Source organism: Strix aluco, chromosome 31 (assembly GCF_031877795.1).
Source record: "Strix aluco isolate bStrAlu1 chromosome 31, bStrAlu1.hap1, whole genome shotgun sequence".
In the NCBI taxonomy this organism is placed as follows: Eukaryota; Metazoa; Chordata; class Aves; order Strigiformes; family Strigidae; genus Strix; species Strix aluco.
In genome coordinates, this window is record NC_133961.1 from 2,353,212 (window position 1) to 2,380,473 (window position 27,262).

Here is a 27,262-nt window from a genome sequence, read left to right on the forward strand (position 1 = left end):
TGCATCCCCACAGTCCTGACATAACAAGTACAAGCTCTGCAGCAAATATTATAGGAGATTTTATTCAGTGGTCTGATGCTGCCTCTCTCCCTTTCCCAAGCAGCCAGGGTAAATCTTGTCTCAACACTGTGAAAACAGCATTTCAAGAGTTCTTACTGTGCTGTTAGTATTTAAATTTACAGAAGCTCTGGTATATACCTGAAATGCATTTTAATCTGCCCAAGGAATAGATTCAGTCCTGGGAAGTTCATTGTTGTTTCTAATTGCCAGCGACTGCTACACTTTGCTTGCCTGCAGCTATCCAATTAACATATCACCACTACACAAAATATTGTAATATGTTCAATGTCCTAACAACGAGAGCCTCACACTCCACTTCTATCCAACAATTTCCTCCTAACTGGGTTTCCAACATATTAACAAACGATAGGGAAGAACATACAAACAGATGTGCAAATGGATAACACAGCCTTCAAACACCTTTTCACCTATTGCCGTGCAAAGTTCTGTGGAGATACCCCTGGTTGTTGTGTGTATCTAGAGAAGGAAAGAGAGAGAAGGAAGAAAAGCTCAACTCCAGAAGTGGAAAACATGTAACTTGTGCCCTGAGATATTGCTATGGCAACATTCAAACAATGAACAGAAAGCCCTGCAGGATTCTGCTCTCGCTTCCTTGGATACCAAATGTAAATCCTGATTCTCTTTTATTGTGTGCATGCACAAGCGTCTGATTTTTGCCTTTTCTTCTAACAGATAGCAAAGTATCCAGGCCCCCTACCAGGAACGACACATTAATTCACTTCCATGTATTGCAGCGTGTGAATATGCAATTAAAACACACCACTAGCACACTGATCTCCCCTCTTGTGTCCCCATTCCTATCCCCAAGAGAAAAAATGACCATGGTAGTACAGCTAAATAACAGCTGTATTTTCTTCTTTTCTGAATAACATCACTAAATAAACCACTGCAAAATGTGACAAGCCAAGCCCCAATGTCTTCTGCCATTACAAGAAGCGGAGGCAGGATGTTTTCTAATGGCAGCTTCTTGCCCATGCTGCTAGGCTTGAGCATGCTGCACGGCTGCCTTCCAGACCACCGTGGCTCCTGCTATTACTAAACCCTTCTCATCTGGGTTGTCCTGAGGGGGCAGCACTTTATAGCTGAAGGAGGCTTGTTTTTCATTATGATTTTCATAGGGAAGCTGACACAAGGGCATGGATGGGGATGCAGAGGAAGGGCCCCTGCTAATAGTAGCCCAAAGTCCAATTAGCTTGACTACTCTAGAAATGGCTTAGTGAGTGTTAATTGCATTTCTTCAAAGTAATTTTCCTCCAGACTGCAAGTGGCACAAATTCCAGCATCGTTTTCTCACTCCTCGTTCCCTCACTAGCAATCAGAAAAGGATACCTCCAAGCCAAAGTGAAGGCACACTGGCAAGACCGAGATGAAGGCTCTCGCACACTGCTGCTGTGCACAGCGCACTCCTTCAGTGAATATATTGCAACTTCACTCTTGGACAGCTTGGCTTGCGAGTTTTCGCCAGCACCAAACTCTCTCAGTGTGCTAAAATCCTGTCCTGAGCCCCATGCAAAATCTTCCCATCTCATATTACTACAGCAAGAATCTTCATGTCAAATAGGATAGAGCTTTTTAGGTCACAGGCAAAAAATTTTAAAGCTTATATGTCGGAAGCCATGGAAGCACCTTGGGAATCCCTTTCTTTTCCTCCAGTCCCACATGATTGCTTATATTGGCTCACATCTAGAGTATTCTTTCTTGGGTCTCACCCAATCCGAAAGTCCATTTTTCACTTGTCAGTGCTATCTGGCTGGGAGATATTGTGACACAAAATTTGCTGCTCCAGCAAACTGAACCTGCTCCTATTCTAGATCAGTGTAAATCATTCCCGACATGCGAAAAGACAAGGACTAGCTACATTACATTATTAACCTACAGTTTGCCAAGAATACCTGAAGTTTGAGATGCGTGATGTTTTGGAGAACAATTAGAACAAATGGAGCAGGACCCTCCAATACGGCTTTCTCTTTCCTTCAGTACAAGCATTTGGTGCCTAAATATACACATAATGGTTCCCTGTACAGTGCCAAAATCCCATCTGCCTGGGTTCATTATAAAAAAGATTGTCCCTGGTTTGAAGAGGAGACAGCCCACAGGACCAGCATATGCTGCTGAATGATACACCTGTGCTCAGGCACATGCCAGGGAAGTAGCACAGACAGCCAGCTCTTGCCTCTGCTTGAGAAGATTTGTTGCTCCTCATTTAGCTGGATGTTTGGATTTTGGATGTTTGGATTGACTTTTTTTGGCCATTTATTTTATGGTCAGCCCTTTGGGCTCTGGATAAGCCCCAGCACAAATGTTGAGAAATACTATATTCATTCCCAGTTTGAGATTGTATGCGTTAAGCTCTGGGTTGTTCCATGTGTCTTTTGGCTACTGTATTAAGTGAATGATTCACTGAAGTGTGAAACTGTTGCCTCTTTAGAAGCAGACACGCATCCCTAGCTTTTCAGTGTTGACAAGGTTTGCCTATTTCAGCCCAAACTGGTGGCTAAATTTTCCCAGTGCTTCCTTATCGCATCAAGAAAATCCTCCTGCTAGTTATTGTACAAAATGAATGAGGCACCTATGGCATCTTTCTATTGTCAAAAACTGGAGCTGCTCTATCAATTTTTCTGTTTATGTGTTCACTTGACAGCAATCCAGGGAAAAGCTTCGAGATGCCTTTTCCTTAGCCAGCTTCTTTTTCCTTCAGTAATTACTGAGCAGCAGCTTAACATAAATTTAGCTGCTCTATTACTGCAACTGCTGATGTAAGTGTAGCCCACAATAGGACACAGACTTAGAATGATACATGAAGGAATGGAGAACAGAGTTTTGCGCTTATTTTCAGATGCTGACAAACTTATTACCCACTTCATGTCCCACCAGGAAACGTGTGCCCAGAGAAATAAATGAGGCTAAAGCACTTCATACTAAACCGATTTAGCTATACTAAAATGAGAGTAATTGGAGCTGGAAGGAACAATTTTTGCTGTGCCTGCTTCCTTCTTTTTCTAAACACAACAGCACAAAGGGTCTGATTTGTTCGTGTGGCCAAACAAAAACTCCTAGAGATTTCCTTAGGAGCAGAATTGCACCCTAAATCTTAATCCTTTACAAGTAGCCAATGTTTAAGAGGCATGACCTCCAAACAGAAGCACATGGGAAACATTTGAGAAGCAGAAGGTCTCATTTTCATTATGCTAAAAGATTCAGAATGTTTTCATGAAGTAACAGTGGTGACGGGAGTGAATAGAGAAAGGGGGGAAAAAAGGAAGAAATATATATTTATGTATTTATCCAGGGAAGTTAGAGCTCTGGCTTGTGTTGCTTCACACAGGAAGCTTGTGAAGAGGAAAACGCTGCCAGAAAAAAACGTTAAAATCCAGCTCCACCAACACCTCTCCCATCCCTGCCTTCTCTCCCCTCCTCCAGAATATTGCAGCTACAGAAAAGTAAAATGAGTGGCAAAGCTAGTTCTGCACCTTGCCTGCCAAAAAATATCCGTATCTGTTCAATGGCTCATTTAATTAGCTGTTTCTCCCTCTCCTCCTCCATCAGGTCTGGCCTAATAGTTTGATCTGGGGCCTCTACATGTGAAGGCCAAGGTTGAGGAAGGCAGAGGTGAGGGAGGAGAAAAGAGGAAGAAAAAGAAAGAAAACTCCCTATCTATAAGCTAAGCAGTCACTCCAGGAGCGGGGACGGAAGTGGCACTCTTCCTCTATTTTAAACACCATGTTATTCTCCCCTTATTCCACACCCCCACACCACATTTTTTAAGGAAGGGAGAGACATTTACTGGTCTGTTACACATCATTGCTGATCTGTGAACCCCACCATCTACAAGCCACTTTTTAATTATTTTCATTATCAGCATAATACCAAAAACCTCCTAAACCCACTGTGTCCTCTCACTGCTTGTCAATCAAAGTAAATCTCCTTCAAGTGCCATGAAAGTCCTAGGGGAGCCAGAAGGATTCACCACAAAATCACAAAGAATTTCCTAGGAGATCTGGAGGGCACAAGTGGCCAGTACATCAGTTTCCTAAACTCCCTTCGATAGAAGAATGTCCTCTCTCAGACTGTTACTGCTTTTTCTTAGCAATGTGTAAAACATGTCATTTCTCTCAGAGCTACCTCCTCAAAATCCATTAAACCCTCTTGTCTTACACACACACCACCACCCCCCCCCCCCCCCCCCGCCAAAAGCCATCCTTCACCTCCTTGCTTCATTACAAAATTTTCCTATTAATACACCATATTGATCTGCAATGTCAGACTGGATGCCAGCATGCAAGTCGGAGCCTTTCCCTATTTTAAATACTTATGAAATAAATAAATAAATAAACCTCCTCCGTGCATCCAATTCTATGCAACTTGCATTCGTTTGTACAGACTGGGCATTCAGGCAGCACCCCCCACTCACTGCAGGGGCTTTCTCAAAAGATTTCTTTGCTAGTGAACGTTTACAAATGCTATAGAGCCACACAGGCTGGCATCTGCAACGTCCTACCAAGGTGGGAGTTTTACTAATAGGAACATTTGAGCTACAGTGAGAATTCAGTTCTGTCCTCCTTCCTTCCCTTCTCCCTTCCCAACCACCCCTCTCCAGCCATTATTCAAAATCCAGTCCGAGTCTTTATTCAGGTGGGGGAAAAGACCAAGAAAAGAGGGCTAAGGAAGAAATAAGAGAGGCAATGGGGTATATTTCCTTTTCCAAAAAATAATAAAATGGAAAGTGTACTTACTGTATCCTCAAAGACTATCCAGCTGGAAATCCGAGTGGTTACGAAAAACCAGGGTGGGGGAGGGGTTAGAAAACTATTTCATTTCAGCAACCAAACCAAAATTAAAAACAAGAAAGGAAATAATAATAAATGGTATCCAATTGCAATTTCCCAGCAATTTCAGTCCATACTGGTGCCAATCCAACCCAGCACTGTTGAACTCTCCCCCTCTGGCAATTTTGCTTTCTTCTTCTCTGTCCTTTATTTTCTCTGTGGCTTTCAACTTTTCTGCTTAAAATTGCTGTAGTGGTAACGTTGATGTTTGCCTTCACTGGAGAAGAATGGTTTAAAATAACAGGAAAAAAAACCAAAAATCCTTGCAGAGGGTGAACGGTCCTTCTCCTTTCTGAAACTTTTCATTCCACTGTGGATCCTTTGCCTAGTTTCCTTTTTCTGAGGTTTTCTGCCTCTCTGGCTCCACTGCTCTCCATTGCTCACTATTTGTTTTTTCTCTGGAGAGCAGAATGGGCTGTATTTCTTTTTAAGCAACCCTCCATCTGTATTATTTTAATGTAATTTTGTTGTGACTGTTAAGATCCAGGTCTTGCCAGGCAATTTTCTTCTTCCCCCTTCTTTGCTGCACTATCAATTATCCAATCCGTGTGTCTCCACATTAGAACGGGGATTCCCATTCTTCTTTTTCTCTATCCCCCACACTCCTTTAGAAAATAATCTCCTTTTGCATTTAAATTTTTATTTGTGTCTGTCAAAACAATAAACTTTTAGTCTCTCTCCCCCCTCTCCAAAGATCTGATTAGGTTTCCAATCACAACCCAGTGCGCAATTGGATTTTTGATTTCAGCGAGAAGCCAGCAATCCACAGCATCAGCACCCTCTCCTCGCTTCAAACTCCACGTTATATCCTTTTGCCTTCCCTCCAACTCCTCTGCATTTTCATAATCTCACATTAAATGGAATGAAGGAGGGAGGGAGTACAAAAAAATTCAAGGTTCCCACCAGCTGTCAAGAATAAATCCATCCCCTTGTTATTTTTTAAACACTTGGGACGGGTGTTTTTAACGCCCACTCTCCCCTTTGCCCCCCACACTTCTCAAAATCTTTCTGATGTTAAAACTCCCCCAATGGGGCACAAAAGAAGACCGGGGAGGTGTGATTTGTCCTCTTAGCTGTAAAATTCACAAGCACCCTTTGCTTTTCATTTCAGCTTCCTCTCCATCTTTTGTCCAGCAGCTATACAGATCCAGCAGCACCGAGGAAGATAAACTTCTATTTCTTCTTTGAGGAGAGAGAGGGAAAGATAGAGAGAAAGAAGGATACAAGCTCTCCAGCTTCTGCCTCCCTTTTCCTCCCTTTCTTTATTTCAATGCAGGTCTGATCTCATTTCCAAGCTGAGCCTGGTGTATTTCAGATCTACAAGTTGGATTTCCCTTCTGCACAGCAGTGAGTTAGTCTCTCATCTTCTTCCACATGCCAGTTATCTTCCCCCTTTTCTTCCTTCCTTCCTGCCTCCCTCCCTTCCAAGATGACACATTCCCAGGAGCGCAGCCGCTTCTTTCAGTTTTTAGTTTCATCCCTGAATTGCATAGCCCTTTGCACAGCCGAAACCCTTCCTCCCTCCCATTAGCTTCAGCTTGAATTCTCCCTGTGTGTGCATGTACGTACGCATGTATGTATATATCCAGTTCCTGACAGCTGCTGTTGTTGTTGCTGGGAGTAGCTCCGCTTTTCTGTCGCTCTGGCTTTCTCTTACTCCCCACCTTTCAGTGACACCCTAGGATTTGCAAATATCCCAGGGCCAGTCTTTCTGGCTATACTCCTCCTTCTCCCCTTCTGTTCTCTCCCTTCTTGCTCGTTTGGTTTGTTTTTTTTTTTTTTTTTTTTTACCCCTTCTTCCCCCCACCCTACCCCCTCCCTTCTTTTCTCTGCTTGTGATCAGTATAATACAATTACCCAATTACCTCCCATCATCTTAGCACTGATTGGTCAATCGCATTAACACTTGATGTCAGGGAAAAGGGATGGGAGCTGCTCTGATGTGGCACTGCTGCCACCTGCTTGACAACCTGGGAACAAACTCAGGGTTACCTTAAGAAATCTCCCAAGTCAGAAAGAGGTAATTGAAAAACAAGGGATCATCTTAAGGAAAGGAATGTCAAAACTCATTTTCCTAAAAGCCTGCCTTCTGACAGTTCAACCAGTATTCACAGGTACCAGCCTAGCCGCTGAAGCAGAGGGAACGACAGTAAAATGAAATGAGGTATAAAGTTGTCTTTGCGAAAGAAGTACGGAACAACCGGCATTCACAGGTACCAACTCTAGCTACGGATGCAGAGGAATGACAATAAAATGAAACAAGGTATAAAGTTACCTTTGCAAAAAATGTAACAATGGAAATAATTTGCATGGAAAGACAATCTGTTTTCTAATTACAGAAATAAGTATTTGTTTAAAACTTGTATACACATACAAGCTCCCTAAACTTCATTTTGGCAGACGTTCCAGGCCAAAAGCCCTATGAAGTGCTTCAGGGTTTCAGTGGGTTCAAGTGATGGCTCCAGCAAGCTGTTAAGTGACAGCAACACAACAGTACGATGTCTAGGCTTAACCTATCCAATCTCTGCAGTTTGTTTAGAATGACTTCTGACCAGGATTTTTGAGGTTTCTCAGCTGACTCCCTAATTTGGGCTACTAAAGTATTGAGAGGACTGTTATGTACTTACCTCCTTACCAAGATATGTTAGATGTATTTATGTATGTTTCCTAAAATGCCCAGAATTGGGCCTGTGTCTTGTTTTTTCCTAAACAAGGAAATTGTTTACCTGAATTAAATAGAATTTTTATAGAAAACTTTGCATCTATAAGGTTAGATATGCTACCCTATCCAGGATCAAGGGAAACAGAATATGGATGATGTATGTGCCAGCATTTCTTTCCCTCAAAATCAGAAAGAAATTATTTATAGATCTAACTCCTCCACACAACCCCAAAAAAAGAATTAGTCAGCTGCCTCCATGGTAATTATAGCAAACTTCTTATATTAAGCAGTAACTCTGAGTTATTCCACGCATGCAATAATACAGCTAGGTCTTTGCTAAATCCTCTCTCAAATAGCCAAGTTATGTCTGGTACCCTTACTTAGCCTTCAATTTTGGTGTGAAACCGTCATACTTGAAAATAAAATAAAACAAATTTTTAAGTTATATGTCATATTAGAAGTTTCCTAGAATTATAAAATCCATAAGCAAGCTGAGTTCGGTCAAATAACACTTATTGAATCATTAACATTGACTTTCAGATTTATTCTACTGACTCAGCAGGCTTTCTGGTGAGAAAGTTCTACCAGATTTAAGTTAAGCAACTGGAACCAGGTCCTTAATCACTATTAGATCATTTAGCATCTGATCTCACTATCACTGAAATCAACAGCAAACACAAATTACCTACAATGGGTGAAAGACTGAGTGTGTAGTAGTAACGCTTAACCCAAACATAATGGCCTTTCAGGATTGCTAAAAAAGAACTTGGGGAGTTTTGGAGAAGGCTGCAACTGTGGTAGGAGATGAAGTTGCTGACAAGTAACACTCTTTTTTCTCAGCTGGTGAGTTTATTTTGTTCCCATCTTATTCATTGATGCCACTGGTGTATTTTGGGCCTACAAGAGTCTTATGAGAGTCTTCTTTTTACTACTTAAAACCTGAAAAAACACTGAGTTGTTCCTTTTCCCAGAAGGATCAAAACATCACAGCCTAATACATGTTTGCTCCACTGTTTCTTTAAAAAGTTCCTGAACAATTTTCTGCTAATTTTAAAGAACTCATGAGCAAAAGTGAAGGTTTCTGTAACTGACTTAAGCAAATATATGGGTGTCAAAACCAGAAGACACACAACTTTGGGGGATCTAATCATAATCTAAGACACAAGCATCTGCAATGGCCACAGTATCTCTGTGGATACAAACTAATATTTCACTTTTGATGGAAATTTGCACATTTTGCTTTTTTTATGTCATTCAAATTATATCAAATGACATCAAAATTTCTATCAGAGACAGTACTTAAATAAATGTACATATATATACATATACAAAGATAATATATTTGCTGATGTAGATGTGACTAAATTAGTATCAAGACTGTAATACACTGTAGGCTATAATATAATCTTCTCTCTCTTAAAAGTTTGCTATTGTTAATATACCAATTATGCTTTATCACCTAACAAACATAGAAGATAGAGTGATTAACTTCTTAGAATATAACTTTAAAACAATCTAATTTGCAATACTTATGAGATGACACTGCATGGTATATGAAAACGTGTCCTTTAACTAAACAAAATAAAAATATAATTGTATTATTTGTTTTACAAACGTACATGCCACCTACGTGAAAAACCTATTTAAAACAAATATTTTAGTATTATCACATAAGTCATTCAATAATCAAATGTTAAAAGCGTATCATTAGGGTTGGGCGGAATTGGTTGTGTGAATTTTTTCCTGCAGTACATGGTGTGTTGTTGCCTCCAAACACCACTGTATATTGCCTTCAATCTTTTATTTTCCAGGTTTTCTGGGCAAGAAAAACAAATCCCTACCTATCAGCTCCCAAAAGCCATCCAACGTGGTGAGCTGATATTCAAAATGAAAGCACCATGGAAAACTTGGGATGATACACATGATGCAATGTTTTACGAGCACTGACAAGTTGAGACAGAGGAAATATCCCGGAGCATTCTGTTCTGTTCCTAAACCAGGGAATTGCTATCCTTCATGCCCATTCCCCACCACTGGGCATAGCTTGCAGGATAGTCCCTGCTGCTATGGTACAAAATCCCAAATACCCAGTGGAGGTCACTCAGTCCTGGTTCCTCTCATGGACCAAGAACATCATGAGTCAAAAGGCTGAACTGTGAAGAAAACTAAACAGAGGCTGGCAAGGCAACTTTGTTTTTCATATAATGGGACAAGCTTGCCTGATCCTCAGTATAGGAGGATAACAAAACTCAACATATGTACTGGCAAATCTTCACGTAACAAGCACGGACAACAACATATTCTTAAAACACACCTTTTCCTTCCTGACAGATGATGTGAGTTGAAGGACTGAAGTTCTCTGTGTGACTAGCACTGGAAGAGGCTAGTGGAAAGACTAGATATTCATAACTGTCAGTCATTTGGTGGAAAAGAAACATGACTAAAGCCTAAGAAAAGAGAATTCTGGCCTGTAGAGAGATTTTAAATTGATTAAAAAAAAAAAAAAAAAAGTCTAAGAAAAAGAGTGAAACCAGATCATTTTGCTTATACAAAGTGAAAAGCAGTTTCAAGTTGTTCTAAGTCAGTGGCAGCCCTGCCTTCCTTTTAAATAAACATGAAGAAATCATAAAGGAAGCCGTGGATCAGCTTATTCTTTTATTGTGGAACATATTATTCTTTCTATTTTATTAAGCATTGCTGACAAGAAGCTACTTGCATATGGAGACAGTACTTGAATCCTCTTATAGCTTACTACTATCAAAAGGGAACAAAAAATGCTGACAAATATACTTTTGACTGCGTGGATCAAGGATCAAGCTCACTAATCGATTTAGGGATTCAAAAGAGATCCTAAAAATCTCAGACTATATAAAATATGTCATACATAACCTCACAGGGAATCTGCGATTTTGTTAATGTCATCAAAGCTCATGGTACATATTTTCCTGTATGTGTGATTTCAATGATGATTGTTCAAATCTTTTAATACAAAACCCACTAAAGTCAGGTGCATAACTATCAAAATTAGCTGCTGACTATCATACTGCCTCATTTATTAATTTTCACATATTTTTGCTCTGATGTTTACAGTTCTAGTGTGAAATTTTGTTTCATAGGTAATTTCTATTGGGGTCACAGAGGCTTGAAAGCAGTATAATATATCCTCTTTTCAGGAAAATCTGGGTAAACCACAGCACACGTAATTTTGGCACATGGAAGTTTAAGTGACTGTTCAATAAACTCATGTCTCCATAATATCAAAATATCTATTGTTTTTGGTAAAGATGGAATTGAATGGTGGTTTTCATTAAGTTGTTTACATTTGAAAGGAACCATATTCTCAGAACTTCTGTACGTTCATTGTCCAGTCAGGTTAACAGGATAAGTTTAGAATTGTTCTACAGTTGTTCTACAAATTTCCATCTTTGATATTACCAATCCATCACTGAAAAGCACCCTGCTGTTTAGCCTTTCTAGAATTTCTGCTTATGGAACTGAATCCCCTATTGTCGGTGTTTCCATCACAGCAGATAACCAATTCACTAAGCTGAACATGAGCTCTTGCTGCGAAGAAGGTTAACGGTATCCTGGGCTGTACTAAACAAACCATTGCCAGCAGGTGGAGGGAGGTGATCCTTCCCCACTGCTCAGCACTGGTGAGGCCACACCTGGAGTGCTGAGTCCAGTTCTGGGGTTCCCAGTATGAGAGACAGGGACAGACTGGAGAGAGTCCAACAAAGGTCCATGAAGATGATGGACTGGAGCATCTCTCCTACAGGGAGAGGCTGAGTGAGCTGGGACTGTTCAGCCTGGAGGAGAGAAGGCTCAGGGGTGATTTTATTAATGTCTACAAACACGTGAAGGGAGGGTGCAAAGAGGGTGGAGTCAGGCTCTTCTCAGTGGTGCCCAGTGACAGGACCAGAGGCAATGAGCACAAACTGAAACACAAGAGGTTCCCTCTGAACATCAGGAAACAGTTTTTTACTGTGAGAGTGACCAAGCACTGGAATAGGTTGCCCAGGGAGGTTGTAGAGTCTTCCCCCTTGGAGATACTCAGAAGCTGTCTGGAGATGGTCCTAGGCAATTGGCTCGAGGTGGCCCTCCTTGAGCAGCGGGTTGGACCCGATGACTTTCAGAGGTCCCTTCCACCCGCAGCCGTTCTATGATTCTGTAATTTAATAGCTCATAAAAGTATTTATATGGAAAGTAAGAAGCCTTATACTTATTTGGTAAAAATATTTTTTATAATCTGCTCTCAGATTCTCTTCTTCACCTGTGTGCCTAGGAGAATTAAGTGCCTAGCATTCAACTCAGAAGTAGCAGAGGATTTTTTTTTTTTTCTGAAAAGAAAATATGAAAACCAGAAATCACTAACAAAAAAAGTTAAACTTTTCCTAACTTTGTTCTTTGGATTGTTGTGTTACAATTCGGACTAGGACCTATATATATATATACAGCTTGTGTTAGAACATTTATGAAATTATGTCCCTATCAAGAGCTTACCCTTTAGGATTGGTAATAATTTTTAAGTTTATTGTAGCACAACTTTAGGGTACGTGAAATTTCATAGAGTTACAGTGTTAAACCTTAAGAGTATACACTTATTCACAAAAGGAACTACATATTGAAAAAAGCAAAAACTTCCTTTGTACCCAGCAGATGAATTTTGGTTCCACTGAGGTCAATGACAAAAGTTCTGCTGACTTAAATAAGACCACAATTTTTCAAAGCATCTTTTTTATGTGATTTTAAATTTCAGCTTCCATTCCAAACTCTGTCTGTGAGCTCAGCAACTTGAAGATCAACATTAACCTTCACTCTTTTTTGGTACAGCTACTCCCAAAACAATGAAGGACAAAGCTTTTTCTATTTCTGAGTCCCAAACAGCTCCTTACAACACGCACACAACCAAATGCATTTGTTCAAAACCACTATTAATTCACCTTCATTTGGTTAGAAACAGCCATACAGGACACACTTAATCTCTACTGTAACAGTAGCTGTGTAGCCCTTCAGTACTATTTTTTTCACATCCTATTCCAATTTTTACTTAAACAAATTAGGCCAGTTCAGGAGGAAGTGCATGTCAGAACCTCTATCCTCTACAAAATCAAACTGCAAAGCCTGATTTTCATGGGTAGTAACCCTAGCGAAGAACAAAAGCTGTACAATATTACTACTATTATTATTAATAATAATAATAATAAAGAAGATTTTGTATTTTTCTGTTCCAATTTCCAGTTCTTGGCAATGGTCATGTTTTTCAACTTCCTATAGAATGTGAACATTTTTGACTGAAATTAACCACTGTATTCGACATTAAAAATCTGACTCACAAAATGGCCTAGAACAAAATTTCACGTGCTTTCACTCTAAAACAGTCCTGAGAAAAATGGCCCAAATCCTACCATTTTCCTATGGCACTAATTTCAAGCTTAGAAATCGAATCTAGACAAATTCTCTCCTTTCCAGGACTGAGTGCCACTGACATTAAACTGTTGTAAATTAACTCCATAGGGAGGAATAACTCCTTTGATTTCAATGGAGTGTCTCCAGATTAATGTAGGCGTAGATGCAAATAGAGCATGGTCCTTCATTTTATATTCATGCCCCATCTAATATGTATTTGGTTTTGTAAATCACAGAATCACAGAATCAGTGAGGTTGGAAAATGTCAGTAAAGTGAAAAAGGACTGTTTCTTTTAAATTGAATTTTAAGAAGGTAAAATTTAAGAAAAAAGCTACTAGATGTGGACTTGAATGATGCATCACTTTGAAAATAATATCTTTAAGGTGTAACAGCATTCTTTTTTCTTCAGTGACTTTTAAATAGCAAGAATATGATACTCTGACATAGAGATGAATGTATCGGACATCTTAATTTCTTATCCCGTGGAGTTATTGTGACGGGAAAATACAATTGACACTTATTGAGAATAAAATCTTAACTACATATGCTTCAAAACATTACTGAGGAGCAACCTAGCAGCCATGTTGTTCTACCTTGTCCTCATATTTAGCAGATATTTGAAGTGAAATTCTGGTATGGGGAAAAGACCTTCAGTTTAACATCTGAGCCAAGGAAAGAGGAACATAGCAGATCTCTAAATTTTCAGCCCAAAAAAGGATAATGGCTTGCTTTAACCATGCAAGATCCAAAAGAAAGTTATAGCGTTCAATAAACTGGGGAGAAAAATAAATGTTGTATTCAAAGAGATCAGAGATAGAGATAGAGATAGAGATAATTGCTAAAATGAAAAAAAAAAAACAACCAAACAAAAAAAGTTCATGGCACGAATAACATTAGTCAGGGAGATAACTTACGTTTTCAAGGTCTATTTTCATGTATTTATAACTTTCTAAATAAATTACTTCAACTAAATATCTTCAGCATCCTCTATAACCAAAATCCAGACGTAATTTTTATTTATCAGACAAATTTCCACTCGGCCCTTATTGGCCAATATGAAAAAAACCCATGTACTTTTTACAGTGAATTTTTTTGAACTATTTTTTTTTCTTTTTTTTTCTTCTTAAATCACTAATAGCTTATCCTTGGTCATTGGAAAACAGCAGAAACCTTTTTTTTTAGATTTATCCAAATTCACATGGATTGAAACACTATAATGCATATAATATACATAAGAACCTATTTTCTTACCGTCAGTGCTTGCAGGACTGTGGACAATGATGAGGACATCAAAAGTGTTATAGCCAGGACTCACTGGGATTGTATTTCCACAGTCTTTGCATAATCTCAAGAGAGATTATTTGATTTCTCTTCACACCTGTCACCCTACCTGTAAAATGGAAATAACACTTCTTGAATGTGTTAAACAGGAAGGACTCACCATTAATTGGACTAGGGATAGTCAAGGTTCACAGCTGTGTCAGTGCATGATGTGACACCATAGCCACCATATGATGTGCACTACACCAGGCAAGGCAAATAGGAAAAATATAAGGTAACAGAGACGGTAAAAACCCATCCTTCTAAATAATGATCATTCTTTTCTGCACCCTAGCAGCCAATATCTGATATTAAATAATTTAAGATGTCTGAATGTGTTGTGATATAAACATACTTTGACAAACATTGGCTCAAACTAGATGGATGAAAAAGTCAGAGAACAATTTAGGACCTAGCAATGAATGAAGGCAGGAGGCACCGTATTTATACTCACAAGTGCTCTGAAATATGGTGTAAATTAGTTAGAAGACCAATATTCACCTTGAGTTCTCTGGATTTTCTCAACCAGTGTTTAGCTGTCCCTTCTATTTCTACATTCCCATTAAAAATATACATCATTTGAAGAGCATATGAAATGTGAACTATCTAATCGTCTTCCAGTATCATCTTAAAGAGGAGGATGAAAAATTTTCACAGAATCACAGAATCATCTAGGTTGGAAAAGACCTTGAAGATAATCAAGTCCAACCATCAACCCAACATTAACAGTTCCCAACTACACCAGATCCCTCAGCGCTAAGTCGACCCTACTCTTAAAGACCTCCAGGGATGGGGACTCCACCACCTCCCTGGGCAGCCCATTCCAACGCCTAACCACCCGTTTCTGTAAAGAAATGCTTCCTAATATCTAGTCTGAACCTTTCCTGGTGCAACTTGAGGCCATTACCTCTTGTTCTATCGCTCATTACTTGGTTAAAGAGACTCATCCCCATCCCTCTGCAACCTCCTTTCAGGGAGTTGCAGAGGGCCATGAGGTCTCCCCTCAGCCTCCTCTTCTCCGCACTAAACCCCCCCAGTTCCCTCAGCCGCTCCCCATCAGACCTGTGCTCCAGACCCTGCACCAGCTCCGTTGCCCTTCTCTGGACACGCTCGAGTCATTCAATGGCCTTTTTGGAGTGAGGGGCCCAAAACTGAACCCACTCATCGAGGGGCGGCCTCACCAGTGCCAAGTACAGGGGCAAGATCCCTTCCCTGTCCCTGCTGGCCACGCTATTGCTGATACAAGCCAGGATGCCATTGGCCTTCTTGGCCACCTGGGCACACTGCTGGCTCCTGTTCAGCTGGCTGTCAATCAACCCCCCCAGGTCCCTCTCTGACCAGCAGCTCTCCAGTCTTTTTTTAATTTTTTAATTTTTTAATTTTTTAATACAGTAATGAGTCTCTTGAAATTCTTTCGGAATTTACTTGGCTACTGCCATTCCAGAACAGAAGAATAGTCTGCCTAGTCCACTATGGTGGCACTTCTAAAGAGAATACAGCATTATTCCACAACAGGTAGTTCCATAACTTTCATTTCATAAAGCAGTATAAGTGGAAAAATAGCCCAGACCCATTTGCATTGGATTTGCACTTAAGCCCTGTAAAGATTACAAGGGGCAAATATAAATCTCTATTTTGGAGACGATAAGAGGAAACAGGTTTAATACAAACAGACATCTTTGTCCCCATTAGGATAGGATCCTTTGAGAAGTTCTAAAGCGAACTTGTGGTTGAGAACAATTCTCATTCTTTATTGACTGCATGTTAGAAACCCTGATAAGAAGTTAAGAAATTCTGTCAGTCACAGTTGATGAAAATGATGGCAGGGATTATGATTATTTAAAGTGTATTTTATGACACTTAAGACTCAGTTTTCCTACCATGTCTCCAAAGTTTGTTCCCAGAGGGTATGGTATGGTTTTAAATCAAAACTCACCTTACTGCATCAGATCTGATCTTCAAGATATAGGGAAGAGTTTCTTGTTGAGGGGACTATTTCTGGTGATGAAGAGGATAAAAAACCTGAAAGGAATGAAACACTGTTTTAAGAAGCTGTACATCATGATTATAGCTTTGTTTGGGAGCAGGACAAAAAACACAACAAGCAAGAGGTGATACACAGGAGTCTAGATCTGGTCAACATTTGTACCAATTGCTTTTTTTGCTTTTTCAGACCTATTTCTCTCTTCTTGCACTTTTCCACTACCTTAGATTGAAACTGCATTTCCTTACAATTTTATTTGTTTTACACTCCTTTGTGCCATGTAGGTGGAAATTATCCTCAACACGCTAATAAAAATACCTATAATTTACGAGATAAGAAGTAGTAGTAGCATCAAAATTTACAGCATTGATAGTTTTTGAACAATAAGTAAGGGTAATATTAAGAAAGCTGGAATACTAGACTGAAGTTTTCAAATTTTCCCCAAATTGCTCACAAATACATTTGGTGAAAATCAGGAGGTCAAGGGATATCGGCTTTCATTTAAATTGTTGCAAGTGGGCCTTATTTTCAAAAGCAGGCACAGCAATATTCGTTAAATACAGCCCCACTTAAAATGCATTCTCCAAAGATGAGCCAACTAAAATGAATCATCACTTTTAAAACCACATTTAATAACTCCATATATGAAGGCATAGATCCGGAAGCAGGAATTAACCATCTGTGGTCCTAAAGTACATACAGTACATGTTACTAGAATTCCTTTTCTGGAAGAGAAATTTAGAAGAGAAGAGATATTTAGGTTGAAAGTACAAATTTAATACAATCGCTCCCCAATGCAAGGTTATAAAGCTGTTTCAACTTCATATGAAAAACTTTCCCCAGAAATATGATAATTAAAGACAAATTAATTTTAAAACAAAACTACTGATAATACCAAACTATTCCTATTTTGATAATTTGGGGGGGTTGCATTTATTTTTAATTACTGCCCCTCCCACCAGTTTTCTTAGGAAAAGAAAAACAAATAAAATATCAATATATCAATGGATATTTATTGACAGAAAAAGATCAGTAAATAAATGGCTCCAAAGTGATGATTTTTTTACACAAGTATTTTTCCGTTAACATTCTCTTAAGAATTCAAGTAGTTATTAAAATCACAGAATTACACTGAAATAGCTGTTTCATTTCCTGCATGTCTACCACAGATCTAAGAATCAGACTGGTTTGTTTCTGCCTTTTATACAGATACATATATGTAACTCTGTACATACATGTTTATCGTGACATATGGTAAGGGTTAAATGTCATTGGCATGTTTTTTTATGGTCAAGACCACTGGAGGGATGGATATTTTCATAGAAGAACTTTTCAAACGTCTGTCACAAAACATAGAGAAAATTTCTCATATGTTTGTTCTAAAATAATGTAGCTTGTAGCTATCACAAAGTATATGTTTGTTACATCTACAAAAAAATACACTGGAATGAGAGGCAGATGCAGATTGGACCTTGAACTCAATAGTCTAGGATTTTCTGCTTGTTTGTAGGCAGAGTGGCATTGGCATTGTTCCCATTAAATTAATGTGTTTAAGATAAGAAGTTCTTACTGTTCACATAACAGCTTGAGGTTGTTGAAATTCTTCCATTTAAACTTTTCCGAACAACATCAACACATCACTAAACCTGACTTTATTCTATAAAGCGTCTAGGATAGATTTCAGAAGGTATTCAGGTGCTTAAACATATGGATTTGGAACCTTCTGTGATTTACAGATTTTGATTAAGTGCATTAATCACCTAACTCCCATATGTTTCCATCTTTAAAAGTCTTTCAAACAAGAACACTGTTTGCTAATATAACAGAAAATAACACATGCTAAATGTTTAAGGTCTATGTGTAACCTTGCAGGGGTAAGGAGCATTTCTTACAGGTACTCAGCACCATCCATGGCAGCTTAATCATACTGAGACGTCAGTGGCTATCCCATTTTTCGAAGGACTCAATTTCTATTTCTTACTTTGTACAGAAGAAAACCAGCAGCTTGTCACTATGGTATTAGGTGGGAGGCAGTGTATGGCAGGATTATGAGTCAGTCATTAAGCCTGCTGGTCATTAAAAAAAACCCCAAGACAAACAAAAACTTGTCATAGCGACTGAGGTGATTCTACGCAGAGAGAAAAATGTATTAGACAATATACTCACAGATTCAAATTTATTTCCAGAATATTCTAATATTAAGACAGAGAAAACATTTAAGATACCGCTTCCCTATCTTGCTGCAGAAAACTTCAAACACCTGCATCTTACACATTCCTTCTTTAGCAAACTGATTGATGTTTATTGTGGGCAGCTGTGTATTATACCCATGCCCACCTTCAGGATTTGATTCTGTAAGGTATTTAAGTGGGATATTTACAGGGCAACCCTGTTGATGAAGACCTTGTTTGCTAAACTCTAGAATGGCAAGGATTTCTGCTTTGGTTAAATGAGAGCAAGTATATAAATATATCCCAGCCCTTTGTCACAAAACTGTGTGGGAGTAGAGGAGTTTGTTAGGCAAGGTGCTAGAAGTGAGAGGGAAGCTCTAACTCCTTGCAGCTCTGACACATTATTATTCATTGCATGGTGTGTCACTCAGACTGTCATAATCCACAACAGAAAGCATTATCAGTGCTGAACAGCATGAAGAGGGATTGCAGAGGCACAGGTCATTTTGGGGAAATACCTCTGTCACAATCCAGGCACAGGTTTGCTGCTCTTTGTGGAACGGATCTGGCAGCACAATGATCATCAACTGGTTATTAACAACGGAAAAAAACCCATTCGTTACAAATCAAGACATGTTTTTAAAGGCTTCCTGAGAAGGAGTCACAATTCTGCACGTAAAATACTCACTAAATATTATTCAACCACATCTATCAGTCTTGGAGAAAGTGATGCGAACATAGAACAAGCCAAATGCACAAACAGTTATATGGGTACAGGTGTCAGCACAACACTTCGCATGGAGGAAGAAGGTAAATAAGAGAAGTTGGATTCTGCAGGCTTGGAGAAGGCATAAATATAAAAATTTAAAATCACCCAGGAAGAACATAAAGAAATAAGGCAGCAAAGTAAGGGGATAAAATAGAGGCATCAGATTTACACAGGCACAAAACAGGAGTCAATTACACAAAAAAAGGCATTTTTAATTTCTTGAATAAGAAAATCTCAAATTGTGGCTATAAATAATTAAAACCAGGTTTTATATCTTTGGAAATTAGCGTCTACGAACAAAACTTTGTATGTTATTTCCACTAAAAAGTTCCTTCCTCAAGTATTTGTAGAAGATGAAACCACAATGAGCAAATTCATTCCCCCCCCCTCCCCCCCATATTTAAAATTATTGAAATTAACTGCTTTAATTTTCCTGCTTCTCTCTGTCTTCTTTCCCCATATACAGCAGCACTCTCTGTCTAGGTGTTTTGGTTTTGTTGCTTGGAGTTTTAAAATTTTATTTATTTTTAAATAAACTCCTAACTAGGAGTCAAGAATAAAAAAAACTCGAAGTCAGACTTTAGCGGCAATTCTCAAACATAATTATCAGGTCAGGAAGCGTTATTGTAGTGATATTGCAACCAGCCCTGCAGGAAACATTCTAGCAGCTGGTATCAGCACTTCAAACCTTATCTAGACTTCACTCATGCTAATATGCTGCTTTTAGCATACAGTGGATAACAGGATACAAATCACACTGTAATCTTCCTTGTTAGAGCAATAGTTTGAGCAATAATGATTGAAGTGCAGAGCATTTCCTGGGAAAATGCTAACAGAGGAGTTAATGATCATGCCCCCCTGCCAGTAATATCAATTTGTAATATTATAACATAAAAAAAAAAAAACCAACCCTGTAAGCTTATTACCTTTAAATTAACCAAAACAAACCCATTAAGTTGTACTCATGCAGGTCTTTTCATCACATTGTGTCTAAAACCATCACATAGGGACCATTTTACAGGCCACCAAAATGTACCTGCTACATAACTTCCGGTAAAAGATTCACAGTAGCACCACGCAGAGTTTTCACGTCAAGAGCAAGAATTGGCATTTGCTGTTCAATTTCTTTTAAGATTTTCGTAGGCAAAATGCAATCATGTAAGTAGAATTTAACCATTGCACTGTCTTTTTTTATCATTATACAAAAGTCAGTGATATCGAAGGACCTGAACTAAACTTTCTAATTTGTTCAGGAATTTAACGGTCTAAGCAGCACAAAGCATGTTCTTCATAGTATGACCATTTCTTACCTCACTTGAGTGCTTTGAGAACAACAATAAGCTAACAATTTAGGACAATGTGACTGCTGGCAAAGGTGGTATGGGAAGGTCAGGATCGATATCAAACTGAAAACTGGAAAGCATTTATATATTCATATCTTCATTAACAAATCCATTTCTTTCAATAAGCCCTGTACCGTCCATGATTCATTCTTCATAACATTCAGTATGACTTCTAGCAAAACTTGGTATTCCAAAACCCCATCTTTACACCTTTTATGGAACAAACAAGCAAGTTAAATAAAGGAGAGAGAAAATATACTAATTCAGTATGTGATGCTCTGCCTACAGCATTCTGCGGTTTTTTGTGGTTTTTTTTCACTAATCATTACAAGGGACAAATGAAGTTGTAGAGTCATAATTTTCATTGGAAAGGAACTCCAGGTGCCATGCAGTCCAGTCTCCTGCTCAAAACACGTCTAATTAGAGAAGGTAGCTCAGGGCACGTCCAGTGGAGGTTGAACACCTACAAGAGCCCACGATTTCTCTAGTCCATCTGTTCTGGTATTTAACCACCTCCACAGTATTTTGTCATTTTTTTCCCTATTATTACTGCTAAGGCCAGAGCTGACCATGTGAGAGGAACGGCTGATGTCAGAGGAATAAACATCATCAGCTGTGCTGATCTATGCACTAGAAATGTTTCATGAGGAATAAAATATACTTTTACACGCAGAATAAAAATACTGAAGAAGCAACTCTAAAAACAGAAAAGGAGGGATCAAGGAATTAAGAATGAACAAAGAACATCTGTATCTCCAGTATCGCAGCACCGTTAGCTAAGAGAAGCAACGACCATTATGCAAAATTATCAACTGGGCATTGTGGGACATCTGCTTAATTTCTGTGAGTTTTATCGATATCCTTCTGTTCCTTAAGATTCTCTGGTGTCCTGGATATATTCAGTATTGAAAATCAAGTTAGAAGGAATTAAATTATCCAACATAGAAAAGTTCATCTCGAATTCTAGTCGTTAAAATATACATAAAGTATAACTGATACAATGTAACTATTACCTAAATGTGTCAGAAGGAGCTGAATTTTCTATTTAAAATTATGTTGGATCATTCCAGATGAAACTGGCCTAATCTGGCCTACATAAATTTATGCTGTTATTAGATATGATATCCGTTTCTGAATTATTAGACGTCAGGCTAAAAAGAAGTTTCATGAAGGATAAAATACAGCAACTCTTTTTTTTTTAAATCTTGATAAAAAATACATAAAGTTTTCTCTAATATACTGTATGTAAACTAGAATATGTTGCTTTTTCTTAGAGAAAGTAAAGGATGAATCCGAATTAAATTATAAAAACAACAAGATTTAGTCATAGGTCATTTTTTAATATGAATATATTAAGAAATAGATCTACTGTGGTTATCAAAGGTAGTCTACTTTGAAATAGTACTTGAAAAAATGGAAAAATGTAAGATAATCTATGGCCAAGCATGGTGCATGTCTATTGAAATGGGAGGCCAAATGTGTCTTAAAGATTAATTCTCAGATATTTCTATTACTACACAGTTCCTACTCGACTTACCCAAGCAAATATACACAATGACTTTGTCAGAATTAATTTCATTAGAAAAGCTGAATTATTTGTTCACCTATATAAAATGACTGTCAGCTATACTTCCACCTATTTTTTTTTGTACATGCATACATACACTTACTTTGTCTGTTCCTTACAACCAGAATAAGAATAGTTTTCTGTGCAAATATGGCTCTAAATATTAACCTGGAGAAAATAACTTGGAGATACTGATAAAATTTAACAGGTTTCATATGAGGAAAGAGAAAATGAAATTATCAGAAGACATGAAAACTCTGTTAGGGAATCAGCATATAAATTGAGGTATTTCCTGACAACTGTCATTCTTGTGCCAAAGTTCAGACAAGCAATAGAGACGTCTCACTCTGCCAAAGTCTTTCTATGCTGCCTGCCAGCACTATCATGGCACTAAGGAAACTGAAACAGAACCAACTGCTTAGAAAACTTTAACAAAAGGAGACCCAACTGTTTCATGTCTTATTACCTGTTTACAAGAACAACTGGGTATTGTAAAGACCCCCAAAAGGATCTTTTATTTAATGTTGTTGCATCAAGGATCGTTCTCTGTGCAAGTTTCAATATTGGAGACACTGATGAAAAATGCAGGAGAACACACTTGCTTTTTTTCCCATGTATGTAAAACCTTATCACAGACCTGCGGAAGACTAGTTGTGAGACTGCAGAGCAGCGTTTTGACTTATGCCTAGTGGATTGTACAGGATTTATATGAAGTGGCTTATTTAAACTGTTAGGATGTGTTGTCTTCAGGTCTCAAAATAACAGTTAATAGAATCACAATTTTAACATGAGGTCTTAAAAAAACTAGACAGATTACTAATTATTCCTAACAGAAAAAAAAAAAAAAAAAAAAAAAAAAACAACCCAAAAAACAAAAAACCAACTCTAAAACACAGTCCTGTACCTCCTCCAGAACACACTGGTAGAAGGAAATAAGCAAGACTAACTTGCATGCATATCATTATAAAACGACCTCTGTTCATTGTTCTTGGCACCTGCATGAGTTAAAGCAAAAAACCAGCTTAATTCACAGCAACAGAAGAAAACTGTGGGTGTGGGGGAAAGCTTGCTAGCTTTAAGAATATGTAACCAAAAACTTCTACAAACTGAACAGTAACCTTGATTGTAATCCGAGTTCCAAAATGTTCAAATCACCTAACTGAAATAAATGAACTTACATGTCCCCCACTCCAGGTAAACTCAGCGAATACATGAATCAACTCTTGATTTTCTCCGTGCCTTCAATACCCACTCTAATGACACTCAAATCTGTTGCTATGTAATAGCACTTTGCAGGAGAAAAAAGGTTGCATACAGACTTTTCCAAACATTTGTATTTGTATGACCTTAAATTACAAAGCACACATTTTATGCACGCATCTCCTACGTTTTCTAGCCTTATCTTAAATTCTGATACATGTAAATCAATTTATCCTTGAATAATTCTCAAGTTACTAGAAAAGCACAGGTTAAAATGAAGAAATTGGAATGCCACGCGAATTTGCCACGAATTCAGAGACTGAAAACAAAACCATTTTGTCAATGACACTAAGAGCTGTAGAATTACTCTGTAATAGGGTCTTAGACCCACATTGTATTAGAGTAAAACAAGCTTCAGTCATTCGCATCATTAGTATGGAACCAAACATTTTGAAGACTATAGGTCCATGCTTAGGAACCTTCCACACAAACTAGCCCATCTACCAGATATGAGAATCTGCAATCTTTACTACACTAATAAAAATGAAAGCTGCCCTGTAAAACTTTATGAGCTGAACTGTTGCCATCCCTGGGATGTAGATACTTCCCCCGACACATTTAGGCAAAGTCCGACCTGCTTCTTTACAGCTGTAAAGCCAATGCAGTTTTACTTGTGGAATCAAGCCCAGGAAATCTGTGTTCTGCATGATACCAAAAACCTCTAGTCTATGGCAGATTTTGTTGCAGTTTACTATAAGGAAAATGTATTTCAAAATAGGAAGCATGGACTATAACAGTCATAAAGTTGTGGCAGCTATCTTAGTAAGAAGATGGCTAGGCAGGGAAGAATATTTCCTTACTTCCTAGGCTCCCCAGAACCTAGTTTCCCCAATGGGAAATGCAAATGTTTCACACACATGAAAGTTCCATGAATTTGCATAACATGAGCTCAAGGGGCTGGAAAAAGGAGCAGAGATAAACCTTCTGTGAGCATCCCTGCCTCTCCTGCTCTGACTCAGGTATAAAAAAAGGGTCAACATCCAGCTGTTCTAAAGCACGCTTGGTGCCTTTATTGTCTTGGAAAGAACAGTTAATTGCTTCATTTAGCCCTTCACTTAACTCAGTATATTACTCTGCACTTCAGCTGACACTCAAATGAAAAAGATGTGGTGCTGGGGGGAAAACACATTTAAGGATATCTCATAAATGTGCAATTGTTTCCCTCTGTGCAAAACAATAACCTGCCCTTGAATTTAGATACAGTCGCCTTACCGCTAGAATTGGAGGAAAACCTCTGATTTGCAGACATCTACTTGCTGGACTGGCCATCTTCTAATGATCTACATGAACTAAGTCCCAGGAGAAAAATCAATTCATTTCCCTTGGCAAAAATTTCAGAATATTTATCTCAGAGTGGTTTTACAATATTCTTGCACTTCATTCTCACGGACTGACTCCCACATGACCATAAACAGTTTATTTGCCTCTTGAAAGTGACCGTCATTAGTTTAAGACACCAGTTTAATTAATTTATCTTATAGTTGCTGTTTAAGGAAAACAAGTCATTCTTGCAATCTATGGGAAAATCACTGCTGTTTTATACTGCGAGAGACTGAAGAGAGGCTGTAAAAAGCAGAAATATTTTATCGTTATTTTCAAGTGAGAGAGGTAGTACAAACCAGTCTGTTCACAATTTCAAAACTAGAACAGGTTTGTACTTTGAATACCAATACAAAAAAACCCACTAAAATTTAGAAATAAAGTAAGTTTATGAGGTTTGAGTGTAAAAATAGACTTTTACCCTGGAACCCATCTATCCTTTTTTGTATTTAGAAAATTAGGCCCCTTAGCAGGTAATTTTTTTCACTACTCTACCTCTCTCACAAGATATACTGTCATCCTTTTTGATAGGCACTCTAACTTGTTCAGAAATAATTCAGTAGTAGATATTCCACTATCTTATGGTCCAATATTTCAGTGTCTTTATTAGAAAGTGATTCCCAATGCTAAGGAAAAATTTGCCACAGTGTAAACCCATGGCCTGGTTTCGGCCAGGATAGAGTTAACTTTCCTTGGGCTGAGAGGGAGCACAGCTAGAGAGCCGGGCCCAGATTGGTCACTGGAGTATTCCGTAGCATGTGACATCATGCTCAGTAGACAGGCGGACACGTGCTCTCTAATGGCCCGTTTTGGTTTCCCATTTGACGTGGCGGGATTTCTGGTGCGGTCGGGATGGCTGCTGAGAGTGGCGGGCTGCGTACCGGTCACCGGTCAGTGAGCCACTGCTGTATTTTCACCCGTTTGGGCTTACTATTGTTACTGTTGTTTTGTTACTAAATTTTTTTTATTCAACCTACAAATTTCATTTTTTTGTCCCTCCTCTATTTCACCGGGGAGAGGGGGTGGGGGGGGAAGTAAACGACTCGCCATGTGGTGAAGGGCTACCGGCCTCGTTCAAACCATGACAACCCACTACATATCCTGCCCACAGTCAGCATGGATTACTCTTGTTTCCAAAAACTTTTCATGCACTGAAAACTTCTATTGTTCCCCCATTTCCATCCCTCATTCTTCTCTGCTTTTCAGTTTCAGTTGTTTCAATTCTTTCTGAAATGTCAGTTTTCTAGACCTTCTTTCTCCTCATTGCCATCATATGTAATAGTTCATTTTTGAAGTTGAATTCAAAAGTTCATTTAAAAACTCAGAAATCCTGAACAAAATATAACACTGTATTTCAGATCAAACAGAATGTGCCTTTTGGTCTGAAATTATTTTTTCAAGTTTGGTTTTAGTAGGAAGAGAAGAGTGAAAAATTTATTTTACTTTAACCATAGTATACTTTTCCTTTTTGACTTTGTAGTTAAAGGGATGAGTTGGAAGATCAATTATTTTTGTATCTCTGCATAAAAAATGCATGCATTCATGTTTTCTGTCTTTCAAAATGAGGAAGCTTCGCACAAACTCAAAGGTGAAAATGTAAACCATTTCGATAAACTCAATATCCTAATTATTGACAGATACACAATCTGCACTTATAAAATAACTTATTAATAAAAAATTGGTTTGTCAGGATTGCCATGTATACATTTGAAAACTACTTTTGAAAACATCGATCAGTTTAAAAATGTTTTGTCCACATCCTCAAGTACTTCAGGGTTATTTCATACATCGTATGCTGCAATGCTTTCTCAGATTCATTGTTAAGTAACTGTCAAGTCATTCTAGCAACACAGCTAATATTTTATTATTCAGATGGTTCTGTCTGTACTTAACGTTATTGTTTTCCACCTAACTCTTCTTTGTGTAGTTTCCATTCTTTTTTCTCATTTGAAGCAACTGTATTAAACACTGTACTGGGTCTTGAAAGAACAAAAGACCACATAAAACCCCTTTAATCATACTTGCTTAAATTCATATGCTTGCTCGTATTAATCTTCTAACGAATGCATTCCAGATACCCAGATCTCTTAATATTTATAATTTGGACCAGCAATTTAGGAAAGAGAGAAATAAACACAACGTATATTGTAGCAAAAAGTGAAGATGGGAGAGAAAAATGTCACTGTATATGACTCAGATTGATGATTTTCAACTCTTCATGCTATGTTTGAAAAGTGACAATGTTGATGCATGACAAGGTACAAATAACCATTACTTGCAATGATGTCTTTGTCATTCCCATGAAAATGCTTGTGTGGGTTTTATTAGGAGAAAAAAAACCCTGTTTAAAAATCTCTTTAAGTATATTTCTGGGTTTAATAAAAGCATTAGTGCTGAGTATCATCCTACAGTGTGAGCTTTTTCAGCGCTTACAATACATGAATCTTTTAATCCTAAAGAGAACGAAGAGCGTATACTCTCTAAAACTGAATTTTAATAACTAAAATGTCTGTGGAGAAAAAGTGGAAAATACGAATGGTCTTAACCTA

The 27,262-nt window shown here is 38.3% G+C and overlaps 1 protein-coding gene across 2 annotated transcripts in view; it reads right to left on the reverse strand.

Moving 5' to 3' along the window:
• Nucleotides 1-27,262, reverse strand: part of LRRC4C (leucine rich repeat containing 4C) — a 512,204-nt gene that overhangs the window by 92,742 nt on the left and 392,200 nt on the right. The window contains exons 4-5 of one of the 2 annotated variants that reach the window (XM_074809816.1): nucleotides 16,236-16,321; nucleotides 14,231-14,369 (exon numbers count right to left, since the gene is read on the reverse strand). The gene's annotated coding sequence lies outside the window, so the exon portion shown is untranslated. Of the gene's footprint in view, nucleotides 1-4,814; nucleotides 5,797-14,230; nucleotides 14,370-16,235; nucleotides 16,322-27,262 lie in introns of those variants that run through there. The other variant, XM_074809817.1, reaches the window with a different exon arrangement.